This window comes from Syngnathus scovelli, chromosome 10 (genome assembly GCF_024217435.2).
Source record: "Syngnathus scovelli strain Florida chromosome 10, RoL_Ssco_1.2, whole genome shotgun sequence".
Classification (NCBI taxonomy): domain Eukaryota; kingdom Metazoa; phylum Chordata; class Actinopteri; order Syngnathiformes; family Syngnathidae; genus Syngnathus; species Syngnathus scovelli.
Genome location: NC_090856.1, coordinates 8,612,530 through 8,636,070, shown reverse-complemented (window position 1 = coordinate 8,636,070; position 23,541 = coordinate 8,612,530). Strand labels below are relative to the sequence as shown.

The 23,541-nt window shown below is 40.4% G+C and overlaps 1 long non-coding RNA gene across 2 annotated transcripts; it reads left to right on the top strand.

Annotated features, from left to right (window-relative positions):
* Positions 1-734: 734 nt before the first annotated feature.
* Positions 735-23,253, top strand: LOC137840672 (uncharacterized). 2 transcript variants are annotated; one of them, XR_011087553.1, is made up of 4 exons: positions 735-1,195; positions 11,613-11,754; positions 17,965-19,050; positions 19,992-23,253. It is a non-coding gene; the product is annotated as an uncharacterized lncRNA (long non-coding RNA). The 2 variants fall into 2 exon arrangements; XR_011087552.1 differs by having other exon boundaries at positions 775-1,195; positions 17,965-18,049.
* The last annotated feature ends 288 nt before the right edge of the window (positions 23,254-23,541 follow it).

The window sequence follows — 23,541 nt, the reverse complement described above, 5'->3', positions numbered from 1 at the left end:
CCTCCACACTGTAGAGAACCAAATGGAGCTCCTGAGAAGATGTTCTATCATTGGCTTTTGTGTAGTCCAACTATGTCGAAACCATGAAGGATGAGAACAAAATATACAGTGCATGTAAAATAATGATCTCTTTGTTTATCTGGAGAACATCAAGGCATCTCCTTGGCGATTGCTTGTGCCTTTCAATTAGCTCCGTGCCTTTTAAATAATAAATGGCTTCAGACTTCATTAGCATCAAACATGAATTAGGACGCTTGGTTTAAGTCTATCCAACCTATGCGTGATTTTATAGCGTCAATTAGTTTCATTGAACTCAAAAGCTACTGTTGTGATTGCTTGGCATCTTATGTGAAAAAAAAATACTATTTGACAATATTGTTATTGTTGCAGTAGTTTATATAGAATAACTCCAATGTTAAAAGTGTCCTGAGGGTTCTTTTAAAATACAAAAGTGATGACACCAAACTAATAAAAATACTAAATGGCCAATTCATGAAGACAAATAATAAAATGTGTTCTTGCGTACTCCCTTATTTCGGCTTTGTGTGATTTATAAATAGTTGCAATAATTCCTTTCATCACCACTATTGTCCAACCTAACTAATCAGGTTGGCAGCTAGGGATGAGGTGGCGAGAACAGTTAAAATATGCGTCCTCCAAAAACATTTTGACTCTCTTTGATTTTGAGAGCGCGCACCAGTGCCCCCCTCACCCCCCTTCCCTCCCTTCCCCGCCGCCGCTGACGAAAACGACGAACGGAAGAGGCGCACTCCTATTGTGGTGCACAGCCAAGTGAGGAGGCGCCTCGGTTAGAGTCCTGGTCCAATGGAACACGGCCCAGCTTGGTCGCAGTGTGCGCGCTTGGCCAATGGCGCACGCCCCCTCCTGCTCACATGACGCCTTTCTATATGTTGCTTCTCCTCGCAGCGCTCAATCGCGACCAGCCCAGGCATCATTGCAGACTTGACACCGGCCAAATCGGACGACAAGCATCTACGGTATGTGCAGCGACAATTTGTGCTTGGAAAAAAAAAAAAAAAAAAAAAAAAAAAAAAAGAATAGAAAAAAAAAAACACCTTATGAAGATGTGCACATGACTCTTACTGCCGAAGAAGGAAAGACTTTTTTCCGCAAGCAGACGGCCGGAGACGCACGGGGGCGAGACATAAACGCCCATAAGTTGCTGAAATGAATCGTAAGTAGAACATGTTGATATACTTTCATTTCTGATTTCTGCTATCGAGAAATTAATTTAACAAAACAGTGTCAGCAATTTAAAGGCTTGCTCAAGCGTTTTTATTGCAAATGTGGTACTTTTTGCGCGGACGCGTGAGCACAAAGAAAAATTAAACATTATGAAATGCAGTTCAAAATTTGCGACGTGTTACGTGATTTGCACATGTGCTTGTCATGTCACCTCTCTTTGTGCACCCACATGAGTTTTTCCCCCCTTTGTGATACATGCATGGGGGGGGTTCAGCTGTCTGCACAGCGCCATAGCATGAAATATAGATAAAAAGCACGCGGTAAACCCGATGACCCAAGCCTGGCCGTCTGGCTGGCTGCCTGTGCACCCGCTCCACAAGGCTCAATGAGGACAATTAGGGAGGGGGGCTGGGGTGGCCAGGCCAGAAAAAAAAAAAAAAAAGAACTCTTAAAGGACTCTATAAACAGGGCTGCACTTCACTTCAACCCTCAGGGGTGGACAGTCCAGAACCTCGTTTGTCAGGTCCAAAGCACTTGGCTACTTCAGTAAATAGCGCTATAAAAAAAGAAAAATATATACTTTTCCAATGGAGCTAAAGAATGTGAGATACATTTTCAGTAAGAACAGACTTCAGTCCATTTTTCAACCGTGCAACATTGCCCCCCCCTCTACATCCCCACAACCACCGCACCCTTAAGAGGTCACGTCACTCCCAGAACCTCTTTATCGATTTGAAATTGGTGGGGTCACAGCTCTGTGCGGTGGGGGATGTAGAAACGGTGTACACTTTAAAGTCTAGACTAAAAATGGGGTCCTTGTGATTGTGCATTTGTTCTGCACAATAACAGGGAATGGCATGCAGGACCAGCGCCATTTGATGTTGGAAAAGGCGTCATATGGCTTTAATTAGGACCTATAAAATCTGTCTACCCTATTCTCCAGGCGCACTGAAGAGCTACAAAGAAGGGGAACTGATGTATGAAAAAGAGGAAAGAAACACAGAATGTCACTTAGCTGAAGATCTTCTTATCAAATTTTTATGAACCTACTTTTTTCTTTCCCCGCACCCTTCTCGCCCCCTCCCTTCCTTGATGTTGGTGGTATGTAGGCGACGCTTTTATTCCCGCTTTGTTGGCGTGCAACCCCCCACCCTCTACCGCCACCACCAGCCTCAATCTAACTACCACCTACAGTCGCTCCAACCAGCAGACACCTGGAAGCGAGACATAATGATCAAGAGATGTTTCAGTTCACCAGAAAAAAAGGCGATTTTTTTTTTTTTTTTTTTGGGAGGCGGGGTTCTATTATTCATATGTCTGCCGACAGTTCCAGGCCCATATGTTGTTAAGAGTTGTGTCTCGAGTGGCAGCGGTATGCAGTTTATGCACTACCGCAACAGAGAACTCCTGCTCTTCATTGGGAACAGCGACTGAGCCCGAAGAGCAAATTTTTGTAAATAATTGATGCTCCCCTAAAATTCTTTATACACTAACAGTTGACAACCTATGATTCCAAAACCTTTAACAACATTCCAAACACAAATATATTTAAACATCTGTACGCATAAAAATACTGTCCAGGAAACTTAGTTTACAGCTAAGCTGGCAATAGACAATGTTCAATGCCTGTACGTACGTATATGTCAACAATTCAAATTATGAATTACGGTAGCAGTGCAATGTGATGTAAAACAATAAAAAATTAACAACAAAGTGTTACATCAATCCTGCAAGTACTACTGAGCTGTTGGGAAGTGCGGTGTCTCCATAGGCCGAAGTTGCGTAAAATTAAGGCTGTTTAATGTTATTACGGATTCCCAGCATGGCGATAATGTCATGAGCAAAAGCAACCACTGCAAACACGGTGGACGCCATCTTATCTATTCTCTCTGACTTGTCATCTCACATTGCCACTGTTAGATTTGTGATTGGATGAGCAAGTTGGGGGCTGGAAGTGGAGCAAGTGAGTGTGTGTGTAGGTGGACTTCCACCTTCCACCAGAGAAGTTTGCTTGATGTTTTCTTTTGCTAGCTTACACCTGACAGTATCCAATTGCTCTCTAGATTAAAGAAACACTATTATACCATGCCATGACAATATTTTGCCACATTAAGAAATTAATAATTTATTGACTATTTTTGCCACAAATCGCAATTTTTTTTTGTGTATAAGGGAAGATAGGTTACTAATAAAAGAAATATGTGAATAGGTATTATGGATTGCCGAACCGTGAATATGCAGGGATGCACTGTACAAAAATTTGAGATTGGAGGATGGGTGACTCACACAGCTTCAGTAGACATTCACAAGGAAACATCAAAGAGTTCCTTTCACGTGTGAGTGCATGTGTGTGTATGCATGTTTTATCAAACACGTTTCGACATGAAACCTGGAGTTATTGTGCTGTTTTTTTTTTTTTTGCTCAATAGGTTAAAATATAAAATGCATTCTATTGCCTTCTATGTTTGTAGATACTGGACTCAAGATGAAACTTTAGACTTCATCTTCATCTGAAGAGGTTTTTTTAAATTGATTAATTGTCTATATTTTAATTATTTTATAATAAGACTCAGTTGCTGACTGGCGCACTTCAACTTTACTCAGGGGGCTTGGGGGCTTTCAGCTGGGGGCTGAAAGTTGTTTCTGAAGTCAGACAGAAGGAAACACTAATTAAAGCAGGTCATTGATAAAAATGCATGAGACCACTTTCGTTTTGACTTATTCTTCTTCAAGAACATCTTCCTTTAGAGAAGGCCAGACATCTTGAAGTGTTGGTTCGGGATTACATCACCCTGCCGCATTTGTGTGATAATGAGACTGGATATTTCATAGAAAACTAGTTTTACATTGGCAGTTAGATCTATGTATAACAAGATCCACAACCCAGAAAAAAAAGCATGTTATTCAGGTCTCTCGTTCAGCTGTCAAAAAAACATTGACGCTGTTAAGCCAAACATTGACAGTTTTGGTAAACATGTTTGTTCGAGGATTATTTCTAGCCTCAGCTTCCAAAACAGCGTAATCTTGTCTCATGTGACAAGTGTAAAAAAATATGTACAGGGGTCCAGTCTCAATGCTGACACTTGTTTATATGCGTTTGCTGAGAACTGACGTGTGTCATGGCGTCAAGGAGATTGAGGATATCTCTCCTTCCGCCACCACCCTTTGAAGGGGGAAGTAATAAAAAGTTCAATGGGTGCAACAAGCTGTTCTTCCCTCCTACACTTTGAGGCTTTCTACCTGGAGATGAATAGGAGGCCCCTCCATAACTAAGGGGGAAAAGAGAACATTTTATTGAAGGCTAAGGATGTGGGGGATGCTCTTACAACTTATAGACACTTGGTGTGAAATAGTCCAACGCAAACCAGCTATGGTGGAGGAGAAAAAAAGGTCCGTCACTTGGTACGAAAAATGTAACAGAATTGCACAGAACAACACATATTATGCAAACACTCAGTTTAAGTAGGTCAGATGCAAACAGTCCGGTTAAATCCTCCTTGCAGTCAAATAGCGCCTTCCTAGTGTGATGGTACAACCTCCATGTTAATGACTTTGGACCATCACAAAGACACAGATTAGGATTTTCAATAACCAGATTTATGCGTGAAGGGGTGAAGTCATGGTCAGTGCAGAGTCATTCAATTACCACCGTGCCCTTTCCTGGGAAAAGTCCCCAGCAGTGAAGAGGTTAATTGTTTTTGAATCTCCATCCAAGGGGAGAAAACGGACGAAAGGAACGAGAATGGAGGGGGGGATAATTGGGCCGGCTACGGATTACTGCAACCCTTCAGAAAATAAAAATGGTAAAGGCGGAAATGCAAGGCAGGGGTGTGAAAGGCTCGCGTTGTGTGAACCCACCACGAGAGTTGCTTGCTCCTTGCACCGAGAGGGAGCACCTCATTCCTGTTTAGCCCGCAAGATGACCTTTGACTCTCACAAGCTCCTCCTTCCTCCAGGTGCAAACCCTCAATGCCTTCAGCGCCCACACACAAACATTACAAGTTCATTTCTCACACTGTGAGCACGAGACGATAAAAACAGATCCTTTTCACTCTTTTTAAATGTAATTTATTTTTTGTTAATTTGCCCCTTGTTTTCCATAATACTTTTTGTCCTCTTCTATAATGTTTTCTGTTCTGGAAAATTGATTCCATTCTACCCCTTTCCAAAACGGAGCAAAAAAAATGATGACTTTAAATGGTCCAATAATCACAAGAGTGCTAATCAGAAGCATGTCACGTATAATTACCTCAGTGTTTGATAACAACAGCGCAAATCACCTTAGGCCATTAGTGAAAGTTTCCTTCCGCTATTAATAAGTGTTAATAAATTTCAAGAAGACGTGGAAGGAGCAAGCCCTCTGCATGGCCCACTGGTTAAAGCACAGTGAGGTTAATGAACTAATCTTCATATTTGCCGCTACCATCTGGGGCAGGGAGACAAGGCAGATGCTCGCTGCTCTACACTGTTGCACCATGCATGGAGGAACATGGCAGCACCATACAGCTTGATGAACACATTTAACATTTAGCCTGTGGTTAAAGCATTCATGTTCCTCTCTGTTCACTACGAATGCATAAAACTGCTAATGTGGAAGAAATTGTTTCAAATGAATTTGCAAACACGTTTGAAAGTACTCGTAGGCTAAATGGTAAAAAAATTCACACAATGCCACGAGGTATGGCTTGCACATACAAAAAAAGCGATTTTTTAAAAATATTTATCATTTGTTATTATGTCTGCAGTGCATAATTTCTAATATGTATTTTTTCTCATAATGCCAAGGGGTGTTGATTTGCGCATGCGCATACCTCATGGCATTTTGGAAAAAAAATGCACTGCAGACATAATAATAAATGAAAAAGCTAATATATAAAAATTAGGAGTAAACAATGTTTACTTTAATTTATTATCAAGAAATTAGCATTGTTTTAACTTGCGCATGTGCAAGTCAATACCCTGTGGTATTATGGGAAAACATTTTTGTTTTTAGCTTTTAAACTACAAGTATGTTGGAACATATTTGCAAATACATTCAAATGTACTCGCAAGTACCTTCAAATGTATTTGCCAGTCACATATATTTACTCCACATTGGCAGTTCCATGTTATTGCAATTTACTCATCATTGAGTGAAAATGCCCAATAATCCTAATCTGGATCAGCATTATACTATACACATAAAGCCATAACGAAGAAAGAAACAATCACAGTTCACATTACAGCCTTCTTCCCCCAAGAAAAATCTGTTCCTAAATTTGAAAACCGCCTTCCTAATTGACAGTTGTTGTTGTCAGCATATGTATTAGGAAACAATCAATACATGTGACGTGATCAAAGCGGACATAAAAAGGGGATAGATATAAACCCATAACTCAGTTGTCCTCAGGTTGATTGTGTTACAATAAGAACATTCTTGATACACTCTTTTACTGTAAGAGCACACTGAGGACCACCTGTGATGACTGAAACCGAGTGAAAACAAGGACATATTGAAAACAAATCAAAGGTTGCCATGGATAATCACACCCTGCTTGGTGGTACAAAAGCAAAAGTGAGCAGCATTTTATCAGAAAAAACACCTGAGGTGGATGAACGGGGATCATAATAATCCCAGTTGGATGAATGGGAAGAAATAAATTGAGCTCTTTCTCAAAACCTTCATTTTGGCCTATCTAAAGAATGTATACTTCACTTTAATAATAAACAATAAATTCCTCTTAGTTTTTGACAAAGCGTTGGAGCTGGTGTGAGTTCTCATCCCAGATTAGCTCGTACTGTGATCAAAGGTGTAAATTTGGAGGGCTGGAATTGGACAATACAGCTACCAGGTTGACTAGAGAAAATTTTCACTTTTATCATAGTCTATCTGTCAAGATGGTCCTTAAATGAGGAGGTCTGCCACAAAGCCAACGAGATGTCGGTTCATAGTCATTTCTCAGATGAACCCTCTTCTGTGCTCTCAACTTTTCTTGAGCTGACATCGGCACCGTCTGAGCTTTTTCCTCTCAAACTAAGCTTGTACAACATTTATGCGGCGGTGAAGATGAAAAGACATCATCGCTTCACTTCATGTCAGCAAATTTCTCCCTAGAAGTTCACTCAAGCACTTGTCTCTTCTTCCACTCTAAGTATCTGTTTCTAAAAATACCCTGACTCCTTCTTGTAAAATTTCTATTCGAAGAGTTTGTCAGCGCATGTTTTTAATGTAACACCACTTCATACCTCAACAGGCTGAAGTGAGCTGGACTTGAAGTATGAAATTAGGTGATCTCTTCATTTTTGTAGTCATAACACAATAGGAAAGATGACAATCCTGTCTTCAGTTGTCCCACTCATTTGACTTTTGTGTGCCAAAGCCAAAACTAGTCTGTTACAATTTACCTACAAATTATACCTAAAATAAAGCCCAAGGATAAGAATTCAGGTCATTTAAAATGAAGACAGCACACATAATTACTCTGGCAGATATCTTTAGTTAGCCTTTGTTTCAGAACCCTCAGCGAGATTTTCAGTTTTTCCACTTTCTGAGCCTTTTATGCTAAAAAACCTCCCATGAATGAACCCATACATATTTGGGGTTTTATCGTCGATGCGGGACCATCGCGCGTAATGAAGTTCTGTTTCCCAGCGTGAATCGGGAAGCCTCATGATTACCAGTGCTTCTCTCATTGTCTCTCATCGTCTCCTACCTAATTGAAGACAATATAATGAGACAACAGGGTCTCGCTCATCATTCTGCATCAATGGTGCGCTCTATGGAACGTGCCCGTTTGCTAAAATGACAAGGGGGTCATTAGACTTATGGGTACTTGAATTCAGTCGAGTTTGTTTAATTTGGCCAAAGAAGGCGGACAATTATGCTACATTTCCCAAGCGACTGCTCATCACCTTCTCCACTTCATGGCCGCCCACCCTTGTAAGCACTGGATGTGTCTGGGTCATATGTTGGGTGGGGTGAAAAAAAAAAGGGGGGAGTCTTGCGACGGCAAATGGTTTGAGGCGGGAATTTGGTAACGGTCTGCCTCTGGAGTTGTCTCAGATGATTAGGAGAGCCATGTGGGGAGGGTCCCCCAGTGCCTAGCCTCCTTCACCTCCCTAATATGCTCTGAATAGGCCCCCCTCCACTGTGCGTTTGTTGTGGGCTTTGATGGGAGGGGGGGGGGGGGGATTATGTCTGGCCATGGTTTAGGAGTGTTTGTCATCTGCCCCCTCGAGGCCCGCATTGGTTCCTTTGTCTGGGTGTCAGGCATGGGTACAATGTCACAGTACACAATGAGCTGCAACATTAAGGGCATCTCGGGTGAAGAACGAACACAGGATTTCATGTCTAGGTTGCATTGTAATTTTCATCAAATTGGTTTAATGATAGGGAACTGGTAGCGGTAATACATATTTACAAGAGACTGGGTTAGTGCTATTAACCTCAATATTCACAGTTTTATTGTTCTTAAATTGGTCTCTGAGATAACATGAGAATGACACAATTCAGATATTTTTCCTCAACAGTTTTAGTACTGGGAGTCATAGGAGTGTGAAGAGAACACAAACACTTAAAATTGATTCTCCTGTGTTTTTTTTTATAATGGTCAGGACGATTTCATGCCTCCTCCAATTGTAGATAAAAATTAGATGTGTATTGGATATCTGCCAAAGTACTTCGGTGTAAACAGACAGATTGGTTGTACCACGTCAATACGAGTCTGATGGCAGCAAAATACCACCATTTCTGTCTGCCCAAACTTCCCAAAAGAACAAACATTCTCTGCCAAAGCACAGATGATTAAATACATATGTTGTGATAATTGCATGAATTATTCATCAATTAGTCATCATTCATTAGTGTATCCCTCCTCGAAATGAAAATAGCTGTTGACAAATAAGTGCTGACAGCAGCCAGCAAAATAAGGCTACCCTCATATTTAAGTCAATGGGGCTAGCTAACCCAGTCCAATTAAGTGTAAACACAATAGTCAAAACACAACTACATCCAGTATATAGTCATCTACTGTAGTGTCGTATACTATGTGATAGGGTTCGATTGCTTCAAAAGACCAGGAAATAGCAGACAGATGAGTTACAAGAGAATTCAACTGTAACTTTGTTGAAACTACACAATCATGTCCTGCAAATTTCACATAAAGCCTTGAAATTGATTTACTGAGGTCATTAACAAAAACTTTAAATACACTGGACCATGTGATTAAAATCAAAGATTACATCAAAAGTAATTGTCCAACCAATAGTCTTCCACTGGCCAATATAAAGCAAATGTCAACGTTAGTTAGAAGCATAATGTAGTATGCCACCTACACATATAGATAGCCACAAATAATTCAACCGTAAATTAAGATTTATCACAATTTCCTTTTTTTTTTTTTTTACTCAATTATTATTATTAATATTATTTAAGAGTGTAGACTGACATCAGTCGGAACAAGCCATTACTGTTTTATGTGCTTGCACAGTTGGACGGGTGAAATTCACACCTGATCAAAGCATTTTTCCCCCCGCCTCATCTTTTGGAGTGAAGCCGTTTCAGTAGGTTTGGGTTGTTACACACACGCTTAGAGACATATAATGTATGCAAATCATCTATCAAATTCAGTCTGTTTTTTCGGCTGGTACAAGAAAGCAAATCCAGTGTGAATGATCTTTGTGTGGGCAGGAAGCCTTGAAGCCTTGCATCATGTCTGCCAGGTTCTCCCTGAGGACGATTCAGCCTCCTTTACATTCACACTCACACACGCCATCTATTGTTTTTCCTCGCATCCAAGCAGAAGTCTGTCTTCATCTGTCCTATTGATTAATGAAGGATGCACAGCGGGGGAGTCCAAGGGAGGCGGGAGTCTAGATCAAGGCTGAGCTGCATCACTGGGACTTGCACACACAAACACACGCACACAAGCACTTCACACACACGTTGTCTGTCGTGTTCCGTCTGCGTCTGTTACTGCAGGCGGCTACGACACATACGTGTAGATTTTGAGAGGGTGCACAGACACCGACTACTGAAAAAAAGCTAAAGACGTTTGATAAATATGTGTGTTGATTAATTAGGGTTCATGATGTGACTTGCCATACCATCTGTGCCCAAGTGCACATAAAGAACCTGTTGTATTCTCATTACTTGGTTATCTATCTATATATACTGTATATAGGACATCTGCATTTTTGTTTGTTTCTGCCCAACTAACTCCAGCTTCCATACCAGCACTCAATCTCTCACTTCATTATGGTGTTCGTATTGAGACATGTCTTTGTCACTGCTGAACAGCATCATCCATAGCATGGTAAAGGGCTTGCAGAAAAGAAGTGGAGTGGGGGTGTTGTGGGTGGGTTTGGGGGTTTCGAACAAAGGATCAGTGTTTCTGCCTGGCTGTGGATTTTTGGGCGGGTCTCCAACCGACTGGTGCGGTGCGGGTTATGGGGGGCGGTTGGAGCTGGAAAACGAGTGTGACTGAGGAGGTTTTATCTTGAAAATGAATGAGGAGACGAGCGAGGCTATCTGTTTTGTTCACAGGAATAAAGAGGACCAACAGTGCAAGTCACTTGTTTATTTTCTTCCGTTTTTTTTTTCCCCCAACACAAATTGGCAAAGCTGCCGATAGTGTGAGCGGGTGAATGAATGGGAACGCTACATTGTCTACTGGCCATTATACACAATTTGCGTAACCTTTATGTGTTATCTGTACAGCTGTATGAAACAAATGAGAAGACACGCTTGTGAACGTGTGTGTGATCGTGGTGGCAGCTGTCACAGCTGTAAGCAAATTCATTCAGAGGTCTTGTATACAGCCTGAACACATATTGTTTATGCATGCTTGTACGCACACACAAGCCCTGTCAGTTTATGAGCGTGTGGCACGACGATAAACATTCGTCCCAGTGGGACAATTGTTAATGATGATAGCAAGAAGATGAAGTATGCAGCACTGTGCAGAGAGTAGCAAGTCAACACAGGTTTACAAATTGTGACTGGCAATGGGGCAGACGTATTTCAAATAGAAGTACTCACTGTACTGCTATTTTGCTAATGTGCCATAGCTGACCTTAACTTGAACCTCATTGGTTGTTACACTGAGCAAACTTTATCCCTCTCCTCAAACAGCATTTTATATCTTTATCATCTACCTTAAAAAAAGTGACTAAAAACAGGGATATAATACAAAACGTAAAAGTAAATATACTCTGGATTTTATGGAGGCACATTCTGCCGTAGGTCATGAACTACCACCATCTGCGCTTATCTTGTTCATACATTTTTTTTAACACACTGTAGTGTGATTGACTTGGCAATAACTGATTAAATAGAAGTATATTTCATTTTTCTCTACAGTTAGTGATAAAGTTATTATGAGCTGACTTCATCCCTCGTTTTGCTTCTTTGCTCTTTTTCCGTTCAGGTCATGTACAGGGCTGCCATAAGAGGAAGAAGAAAAAAAAAAAAAAAGAAGCTCCAAATGCCTCCAACATGGAGGGGGAAGAAGGGACGCACGCCCCGAGAGACGAACATGACAAGGAAAAGACAACCATGATGAAAGAGAGGTAAGAGAACTCACTTTGCCCTAGGCTTACACATTGTTCAGGTTGGTGTGTCTTCTGGAGCCCTTTCCTACAATTTGCCTCAGTCGGCTCGGTCCCAGAACTGGGATCTCTGCTCTTTGCGTTCGTGCGTTTGTTTTGTGTATATTTATATGTACCTGGTGTTGAGTAACAGTTGAAGCAAGCAGGTGAAGACTTGAACTCCTGCCTGATTCACTTGCTACATCTTTTCCGTCAACTCCGGCATTTTCTTATTTTCTGCAAACATTCTGCTGCTTTTAACCTTTTGTCATGACAACGCACTCTCTGGTTACCAACTTTGATGACTGCCTCACCGTCCAAGCTTTTATCGTTTTGGGCACTGAAATAAACACTGCAGATTTCATTCGAGTTTGTATCATGTTATAGGCATATGCGCCTCAAATATTTTGGTATCCAAGTTCCGGTACAATCACATTTTGCCAAGAATGATAAGACCGCAAACTGTTAAAAACTAGCATACATCACCAAAACGACCATTTCAGTTATAAACGTTTCTACCGTATAAAATATGCTCATCTCATCATAATGCTTTTCGTATGAAAGCAATACTGCTCAATGGTTATTTTCAGTCTTTTGCTGCTCTTTTTTTCCCTTGTTACACCTCCCTTCTGTTCCTTCTTTCTTCAGCAGTCACAGCTTCATGGTCTCCCTCAGTTTGGTTGCCCACACACATGCGTGCCATCTTTCTGTTTTCATCATTTTTGTTACTGTCGCCTGGACTGTTGCCTTCGCATTGGTCCAGGTTTTTTTTTCCATCTCCTGTGGCCACCAAAGACAGCCTTTTCAAAAACAGGAAACAAGAGGTCAGAGGTCCCGTGACTGCTTGATGTGACCTTTTTTTTTTTTTTTTTTTTTTACACACATCCTCATACCTCATGAAGAATTTGGGCTGTGCCACCTCTTCCTTTCATCCAAATTGATGGATGCACCGCGTATAAACAAACTAGAACGAATGTAGTGACATTTACAATTACATACCCTCCTTTTCGTTCTAGGAGTGGCTGAAATGAGGTACGTGAAGCCAGGGAGGGACGAAGAAAAAAGTAAAAAAGTAGAGCATTCAACCTCCCACCCACGACTCATTTCCTCTTGAGTGTCTTTTCATTTTGCTCTTTGAGGGGTGTCCAACTCTCTCTAAACCTGCTGGCCGAAAAGAAGTAGGGTGGCTTTCTTTTTGCATGCACAGGCATGAGAGCTCAATGCCACACGTTGTCACATGGTGTCATATTTCAAAAGACGCTTACGGGAAGTGACAGCCAAGTGAGTCACTCAGTCAAGTCCGATTGATTCAATGCAGCACAACGAGACACAGCGAGTCATTGTCCGTTTCACGCTCGCGCCAAAGGGGTGAGCGGAAGATGGGCGGTGCTTTATATCAGCAAGGGGCACAAACATGACTCTCAAATCAGCTATAAATGATAAATCTGATGGACAAGTCTTAACAGTGGTGTTACATCTGGATGCACCACCAAAAAATACTCTATCATTGCAGTAGCTTCAAAATGCTTCAAGGGGTGGGTGGATATTAGTATTTGATTCACGAGTTCACTATGAAGCATTAAACACTAGCTGGACGGACATGAAAGGAAACAACTTCACTACATTATATAATGTTATATTATATTATATTATATTGACTTGGTGATGTTATTTAAAAGGAATTCAATCTGTTGAGATTTATTGTTCATCAATGCATGACCAATCACACATGTGTTTGCTCAGTGCAAGGTTACAACCGTAAATAACCGTAAAATAACCATAGCAAGTTATTTGGTGCCCCAAGGTAAAGATAGGATACCTGCATGTGAAATATTCAAAAGCTGCAGCTCTACATTCAACCTGGCTGCTATATTGTTGTATTTTAATTGTTGAATAAAACCCTTGTCCCTGGGATTAATGTGCAAAAAAAGCTTCTAAAAATAACTAAATTGCTCCTCAAATGAAGTCATTGATTACCAAAATAGCTTTTTTCCCCCAAGCCTTGTGTGTGGGTGTATGTAAATATACACTTCTGCCTGAACATCCAAACCTTGACACTTTGAGCAAATCGTTTGATTATTATTCTATGAACTCCCCTGTCTGCCATTTTTTTTCCAAGAAGAAACTGGGATGCTTTGTGCTGATGAAGCATTAAAACAGTGGCCATTTTAGCATTCATTTTTATCACTGGCTGAAAGAATGAAAAGACTCAGAGCCAGGGCCCCCCCCAGGCTTTCCGTCAAGCCTCCTGAGAGGAGACAAAGGCTCACATTGACTGCTTGGTGTCGATAAGACCTATCATTAGTCTGCCGGTGCTGGGATTACCAACACACACTAAAACGCTTATGCACACACAAATGCACAGTGCTCTTGGGTCCATATTCTTGTAGACAATCCCCCATCCCCGTTTTTTTTTTTTTTTTTTTTTTAATATTCACAGGCTTAAATATTTGCGAGCATGCCAAAGTAGTCAGAGGTAGTTAGACTTGATCGGAATCGAAGCGACCTCTCAAGCCACTTCACATCAGCATCCACACACAGCAACATGATGTCAATATTCAGCAAGAAAAAAAGAATTCCAAATATACTCTAATAGGGGAAATAATAAAAACTAAAATACCCGTATGTTATTGTCAACTCAAGCTACTACGGATGATCATAAGTGTCAACATTTGGTTGCGACTAGAATCGTTTGTTTATTTAATTAGAGCTGTCCTGCAATAATCATTGTACGAGCAGGTCAAATTTCCAAGTTACTAAGTAGATGATGAACCATAGCTTGTGTTCTCATTCCCTCACGAGCATGGCCCTGAGAGAACATATGAGTTTACTTACCTTCGCTTGATCGGAGCTCTCTGGCAAACACCGAGCATCAGCTCAGGGTCATTAGCCTGCCTATTTGCTCCAAATAGCTTTCAATAGCATCGCGGCCAAAATACAACAGGAGCACGATTAAGCCATTGATCTGTGGCGGATAGCACATTGGAAACATTATGAGGAAACGAGTGGACAGGGATAATGGACATTTATTGTTGGGAGCCTTTTCCATTTTAAGTTAGATGCTGTGAGTCTATGTTGCTCTACTGATTATCAGTTGCTTCTGGGTGTCCTCATTTTTAGGTGGACTCCAAATGCTTTTCACAAAAAAAAAAAAGAAAGAACAATCCCAGGAACGGGTGGGCACAAGATCAAAGCTCTGAGTGAACGCTTACTCTGTCTTCATGTCTTTATTGCCTCATTTACAATGAGCTTGAGTGGCATTATTGTAAACATGAGCCCACCATAGTTTTGCCTTAATGTTTACGTACAGATTTTATTAATGATGGCAAAGTGCCACGCCAGCATGTGAATCTAGCTTTATGTAACTTAGGGCGTTGGCTTCGAGAGCCGCAGTGTATAGTGTACACAAATGCCATAGCAGGCTTTTCTTGACTTGAGACGGGTATTTTCTGCTATAAAATGGCAAGGAAGTGGCCATTTACAAGTCTACTAGCGTAACTTCTTAAGGCCATCACTATCACTATGTGATAAAAATACGGCAGGATTATTTTTGCCGTAACTTCTATCAAACTTCATTAGGATTTCACAATGTTTCAAAATTACAGATGGTGTGCAATTGGCCTCCTACATTTTCATTGTTGTCTACGACAAAGTGCTGGGACTTTTAATTTACAGTGCGTTTGTATTTGTATTTGTCTTTGTAGTATTTGAACATGTCCACCCCCAAATTATCTTCAAAAGTGATGGTGGTTCAAATATTTTAAGCAAAGAGACACACCCAGAGGATGGATATAATTAATGTAAGTCTTGTGATGATTTTGTAAATTTGGCAAGTTAGTAGTTCTGGGTGGTCTTGCGCTACAGGCTTTTACCACAATATGGTTCAAAACACCGATAGAGTTTGCAGATAAACTACTAAAGTCTGTGGGCTAATTTAACAAGATGGGGTAAATAACGTAAACAAGCTCTGAAGCTCTGGCCTAAATGGATTTATAATAAAAACAAACAAACAAAAAAACGGAACCTTTATTTGGTTTTGACTCAAGAACTCATTTAGTATTTCTACCCATGCGTCTGAATCGCGTGTCAACTGTTAAATTATATTCCAAGCCCCCAAAGTGGTTACTTTCTACAGAATGCATCAATCCATCAAGACTGACTGTCATCATGTTTGTTTTCCTTAGCTCATTCTCACACTTGATAACTTGTAAGCCCTGTGATTAAAAAGTTTATTGATGATTTCAAGCAGGGTTATTGCCGTCTGACCCTGCTGTCATGGGAGTGAAACATTTCTTTGGGATAGCCCAAAATAATCTTTCAGCATCCAGGGAATTTGTTGTGCAACTTGAGCACTGGCAAAATAGCATACCCTTAAACAAAGTCCAGTATTGGCTTCGGTAGGCTAGCAGTAACTAAAGACTTTCTAACACTCTTCAAATGTACATTAACTTTTGTCCATTTTTAGTACCGTATTTTTTGCACTATAAGGTGCACCTAAAAACCTCAAATTTTCTCAAAAGCCAACAGTGCGTTTTATAATCCAGTGCGCTAATTTATTAAAGTAAGCTTTACGTGTTTCTTTTGTGTGTTGTGTGATATTAACGTTTGAGCAACGTTGAGTTATTGATATATTGTTACTGTTTTCACTATTTCGAGTGTTAGTATATTGTGATTGCATTAACGTTTGAGCAACATTGCGTTATTTATTCTATGTGCCTTATAATCCGGTGCACCTTATATATAAGTTTTAAAATGGGCCATTCATTGAAGGTGCGTCTTATAGTGCGGAAAATACGGTAATCAAAAGAGAAATTAACTGTATGGGGAGCTTAAAGAACAAAATTCTTTCCAACTTCAGTTTTAAGAACTAGAAATAAGATCAGCCATTAGATCACAAAAGATGTAATTTCTCCTGTGCCAGTCTTCCTGTGCTGACCTGTCTCACTTTATTTTAACATCAAAGCCAAATTTGAACAATTGAGGCAATTTTTCATCCAACCAAGGTCAGCCATTGTTCCTACTCCGTGATCCGGCTGGGAGGAATTCTGAAGAAATATATTTTACTGACATGTTCCTTTGTTGCAAGCCACCTTTCAACCAGTTTTGAGAGAGATTTCTGTTTTCTTTAGCAACTGCGTTTACAGATTATTTCTTTGAATTATCAAGTTAATTTATTACAGCAGGGTTTGTGTGCAGCACGGGTTTCAACAGAGCATTGTGTAGACTGTTTTAAATAACAAAAGACTTAATGTCTATAAAGAAAAGAGAGTTGCAATAAGGCTAAAAAGAGAGCCTTGAAATTGGCCTTAGCATCTGCATGCAAATTTGTACTTTAAGATCACGGGCCCGTTGTGTAGGCAAACCAAAAATGCTTAAACACAGCATTTGTACAATTTGGGATGTTTTTAGAAAGAAGCCCTTGCGCTCACCACATGAAATTCTGTCGAATGTTTGCCAAAAAACAAATGATTCTTATGGCAAAGAATAGGGATGGGAAAAACTCCCTAAAGTATTGTGTTCAAAGTGGCTTAAAATATATTTCTAAATATTACATTCAACTGGAAAAAGCCACAAATGAGCCCAGGCTTTACTTACAATTGAAGACAAGTTTGGATCTTTCTCAGCAGACACCCCTTTCATTATAGGTTTCAAATTCTCTCTCTGTGTTACTCTCAAGTGTTTTGTTTGCAAACATTTCAATACAACTTCTGAACATTTTGTAGACACTCACTGACTGGCTGTGATGAAGCTGTAAAATAAAACAGCCCAAAACATAATTTTAGATATTCTGGCTAACATGCTGAGCTCACTGAAAATTAACTGATGTACTACTTTAAGGAGTGCAAAAAAAAAAAAAAGACGGATCACGTGCAAATGTACACCCAAGTAGGCTCTTCATCTTTGTTTCTCAAGACCACCCACGGTGTTTATAGGTTGCAAGTGGGCTTGTTGTACTTATTAAAAAAATAAAAACAGTGTGACTTATAAACGGGAGATAAAGGGCATTTTTGAAGTTATTTGATCTCATTTTGTTACTCATTAGCCAATAATTCTAAATACACAGTACCACTACAAATGTGTGATGAAATGATATGAAAGAAAAATCTTAAATTTGTCATGTGTGCTTTATTACTGCTTGTATCTTTTCGACTTTAAAATGATCAGTTTTTGTTTTGTTTGTTTTCTGTCCAGGTCCAGACATGATGGAGGTACCCACACACATACGAAGGCACCGTGGGTCTGTCGGCGGTCTAACGCCAGCATACCACCCCCACCAGTATGTTGTCGCTTGCTGCGCACGCACGCACGCACACACACACACACACACACTCACACACACACACACACACACACACACTATTGCCTTTTACGGTATGAGACCATAGAGTAAAAAGATAACGCTGTAAATGTGATATAACTTCTGCATTATCCCTCCCATATTATTGTAACGCAATTACTTTACCTTTATTTTTAAAAAATGTCTGTCTACTAAATAAACAAATGCAAAGTGATGTAATTTAACCGAAAGTCAAGCAGATCCTGCATTTCTAGTTTCAATGAACAATTATCCAGACAGAGCAGAATTCACTATCATTTTGTATACGTAAACAGCCGTGTTAAAGTGCGGCCCCTTAAGTGTGCGTGCTTCACCTCGTCTATTTTCAGCAGCCCCAACCAATCTCCTCAAGTTTAACAGCTGCACCACATGTCCCACAAACCCCCTCAGGCTCCCCAACCGGTGCCCCTCCCAAACCTCAGCATCCTGCAGCCTTCCTCCAAAAGCACAAGCCCCAAATTACAATGTCCGAGTACACCTCCCCCCGATTTGTATATCCACTGACAAAATGAATTAATGTGAGGTTATCCATGAAATCCTGTCAAAAATGCAGGATTCTTTTTGATCGCATTCAAACTACTTTTTTCAAGGCAACCATTGGCTACCGTGATAGTACTTTTTCATCAGTTGTGTTTTGCCTAAGTGTTGCTCCTTCGCTTCCCAGTCCTGACAAGGCATAACTCAAGGGTTTGATTGCCGGTTATTAAAGCACTCGAAAATCAGAGAGGAAAGGACTTGCTCTGCTTTTGGATGAATCTATTGATGCACCCGTTTTAACACACAATGTAAATGACACAGCTTGAATTGTGCGGGAGACTGGAGGGTGCTTTGGCTGGGTGACGATAATGACAAGGAACATTATTATTTGGTGCCCTGAGGAGTCTCTCATGCTTTTTAGGTGTGTGTATGTCAAAGAAAGAGAGGGATGACGTGAGAGCAAGGTACTCTTACTCTTCCTGCAGTCTAGTGGCTATTATTCACTTCTCCCTCTTCCTCCCAGGTTCACGCCTCTCTCATGACATTATGCACTGCTAGTCGGCATGCTTTCTAATGTAGGCTACTCCCAGTTATGGTGAAAACAAATGTTTACATTTGAGGAAAAGAAAATTACATTATATTAAATGCTGTGTGGTAAATAACAAGGAATGCAATTTATTTTATTTGGCCTAAATTAAATAAGAGAGCAAAGTAATCATTTTTCCTAAAAGTACAACAAACTACACTCAAAATATTTCAGTCACATTCCACGTTACAAATGGTGTAACCGAACAAATTAAGTTTGTAACTTGAGGTACCACTATATAAGTATGTTTGGTGTACCGTATTTTCCGGACTATAAGGCGCACCTAAAAACCTAAAATTTTCTCAAAAGCCCAGTGCACCTTATAGTAGCCTTGTATATGGACCAAATTCCTAAATTTAAACTGGCCCGAAGCATTGTGTCATGAAATCAATCATAAGTGGCCCGCTGAAGACTATGAATCAAAAAGACTATGGATCATTATTTTGTGATTATAAAGTAATTTGTTGCATCTGAAGTTGAAATAAGAGAGATAAAATGGAGAATGATTTGATTTGGATTAAAAATCTGACATGATGCATTAATGGTGCGCCTTACAGTCCGGTGCGCCTCATATCAGGACAAAGTTTTAAAATGGGCCATTCATTGAAGGTGCGCCTTATAGTCCGGTGCGACTTATAGTCCGAAAAATACGGTATTTTGACTTTCTTAACATTGTGCAGGTGTCACTAAATCAAGTGACCAATTAGTGCCCTAATGTCTATCCTGTGCAGACAGGGATGTGTCCATTTGAGGCTTTTGTCCTCACAGCAGGGATTCATCTGTAATTTCCTGTATGTGTCTGTATGTCTGTAATTGCAGGGCACCAATAGACAAGGCAACATTCCAGCTGTGGTGAGACTGAGGAAGTCAAGACGCATACACACACACACACACACACGCACACACACACACACGCAGACACACACACACACACAAGGCCAGAGGCACGTGAGCAGATGAGCATTAAGTCAGGCAACGAAACAGATCGGTTTGATATCAGCAGACAGACAGAGGAAGCCAGTCTATACCTGCAGGCAGTCAGCAGCACCCTCACCAGGAATGTCCTCCCACTTGTGAGACACATAAATGTAGCTGGGCTTTCCTCTCAAACATCTACGTGATCTGGTCTTCAAATTTATAGCAGTCATCAGAAATGTAATTTGCATTTAGAACAGCAAATCTACAACGATGGAAAGATAAAACAGAATTATCAACAAAACCATTGCTTTGATTATTGGGAAACAAACGTTTGAAGTAACACTATCATTCTACCTTATAATCAAGCTTTAAAACCACTGTTTGTAGACTGGCTGCCATGACAACCCCGCATGACCTGCTATTTGTGGTCATTATAAAGGTAGAACAAAGAATATCACCCACATAATGAACTCGAATATATAAAGAAAGAAAATCCTCTGTATTGAAATTATATTAGCGCACATTCACATGCTACTCTGATACTGACTACAGGCAATCCTTTTGTTACTTCGGAGTAATTTGATCATCCCTGCATGAATTTGTCCGTCTGGAATTACGAGGACGTTCCAACGAGGTAACTGGTATCAATTGGGGAAACTTTGACGGCATCAATTTGCAAGACTTGCCTTGCTAGTTCGCTGTTGTGGGAACTCTGCGGGGAAATGATCTGTTGTGAGAATTTAACTATAGTCTCCAAGCAGAACTAAATGCTGGGAAACTCTTTAGGTTGGACTAAATAAGTAGTGCTAACAATTCCCTTCTCCTGTGCAGATTTACAGACTCCTTTCTTCAAACTAACATTGTCATTAAGCTTCTCCTGAAGATTTACATTTGCCTGAAGAAACCACCACCTACGCTTATCTAAAGATGACTCAGTAGCTAAATGTCAGAGCTGTCCATGGCATTAAGGCCAACGTCTTTGAAGGCTGGACACCCTGAAACCCCACCCTCACTTCCCCCTGTCTCTTCTTATTCCTTTCTCACTCCCACTCTGACTTTGCCTTCATCCGCCATCATCCGTCTCCCGCACATCCAGGCTGGTTTGAGGGCTGATGTGTGCGTAGACCTTGTCATTCACATTAGGGTAACAATGTCAGCTCAGGGCCCTTCCCTCTCTCCTTCTTTCTGTGCCTCTCTCATGGCCTAGATCTTTCTTCCTGTCACCCTCATCCTGCGGCCAGAGAAGACCTTATAAAGCAACATCCTTCTCATCCACTTCTGTCAATTCCAACACTGTCATTCAAATCCTTGTCTGCCAGTGAGCAGAGTTTGCAGTGAAAAGCAAACATTTTATTTTTAATTGGGATTTTGTGTGCATGGAGGCAGAAGATGAAAATGCAGGGAAATTAGGCAGCACTCTTTAACAGCAGCCATGAATAAAATTAATATCTAAAGTACTTTAAGGTTGAAAATGTTGTGTCAGCATGGTATTTTGTTTCACATTACCTAATCAACTCAGCAACCATCCAATCTTTAAAAGTATCCCAAATTGCAGATTTATCTGCTGGCCTCATCTTGATTCATGGCCTCTGATGAACAGTTGCATGATTTTTAATGAGCTGACTACTGACATTGCCTGGAAGAGCAACAACATTTCAATGTTCAGTAAAATGTTTCATGCACGGCCCTGGGCGGCTATAAGCGCCGAAAAGGAAGGTTTGCATGATAGTTAGCCCGATTTGTAATTTGGGTGAGTCAGCAGTTTCATTTTGCTCATTGCAAGAGATGACATGAGAGTGCCCCCGCTATAGACCACACCTAAAAACTGCCATGACTCAGTTGTTTCAAAATGACATCTCTCCACTACCATTTTAAAGGAAATGAAGCCTTTTGCTAAACACCGACTCTATCCTTAGTGTCATAATGAGAATGTGTTAGAGGAGTTGCTATGTGCATACAACACTTGGTGACAGTTTATGACAGGCCAGCATTAACATTGCTGACTTTGAACAATGAGTGAGGCAAAGCCAGTCCTTTGTGCAAAGCCCTTGATTGTGGAGTATGCAGAGGCTCTAAAATACTTTTTTTTTTCTATTCATATCAACATAACAGTTTCCTTTAAAAACAAAATCCACAGTGATTATTTTTGGGTGGCGGATATAAGTTAGGATATATGCACATGCATAGAAAAATATATTTAGATGTCAAGTAAGCTTATTGATGTGATATGTGTTTAGAATTAGGATGGTATTCATGCTTTTGCAGATTGTGGCATAGGCCAATAAGTCGGGCAAAACTGTGTGAAACATTGAACCCACGTTTCTTGATCTCCCTGGTCACCATCAGGTTTGTGCTTGCCCCAGTGAACATTCAACGCTGTCGGTGAGTTTGGTTAATAGAAGAACCATCGACCGTTGATTGTACCCTGTGGTAGGCAGTTAGCCAGAAAAAAATATAAAAGGTGCAGAATCTGCACACAGGCATTGGAAATGACTCATCGACCCTTTTCCACAAGCAAGATGACACAATTTTGTTGTTGTTTACAAAAACCAACCACAAAGGTCACAATCAACATTCATTGCTGTCGGTGGGTTTAACTGTATAGAAGAGCTCACTGAACGATGAATGCAACTGTGTCCCAGATTTCAGCTGACTTCACAACGAATAATGTCACGATATGCTGATGATGCTATTGTTTATATCCGTGGCTGCCCTGCTCCAAGCCTTCCACCAATAACAGGCAAACACGGACTGCGCAGACTGACAGGAAGTTCAGATTGCATCTCGATCACACTGGCTGTGCTGGAGGGGTTTGAATCTTGCAACAAAGGCAAAGCAGGAATGGGGGGAGAAGGAGGGGTGAAGATGCAGAGATACTTGGGGGGGAAAAAAATGACCTTAAAAAAATTGCATTTACGTTTGATATAAAATAGCTGAAATTTTCAACTGAAGTTAATGAGTTGCCTCAAGATGCCTCTAAGCACCCAACACCATTTTATAAATTGAAGAGTGTGCTTTCCAATTACCCAATTTATATGATTAAGGGTGAACATGAATAGACTGATTTTTTTTGTTTCTTATTTATTAAAACAGCATTGTATGTTGCAATCTATGGTACTTGTATTTTATTAAATAATGTCCAATAAAATGTGTTTTTAATCCATCCACCTATTGATCCATTTTCTCAACCACTTAAATCAGGCGAGTTGGAGCATCCCTGCGTGACTCTCCCATTGACCACTAGAGGGACTCCATAAATTCCAGCACTGCACAACATAAGCACTCATACAACTCAGTTTTTGTTTTTTTATTCCACGTGGTGGAATAGCAATAGCAATAATACGTCACAATATCAATTTAAGCAAAGAAGGGAAAGACATTAAACATATAACTATCCAATTTACTTTCATTATATTTCATTGAAACAGATATGTTCAATTGGTTCATGTGA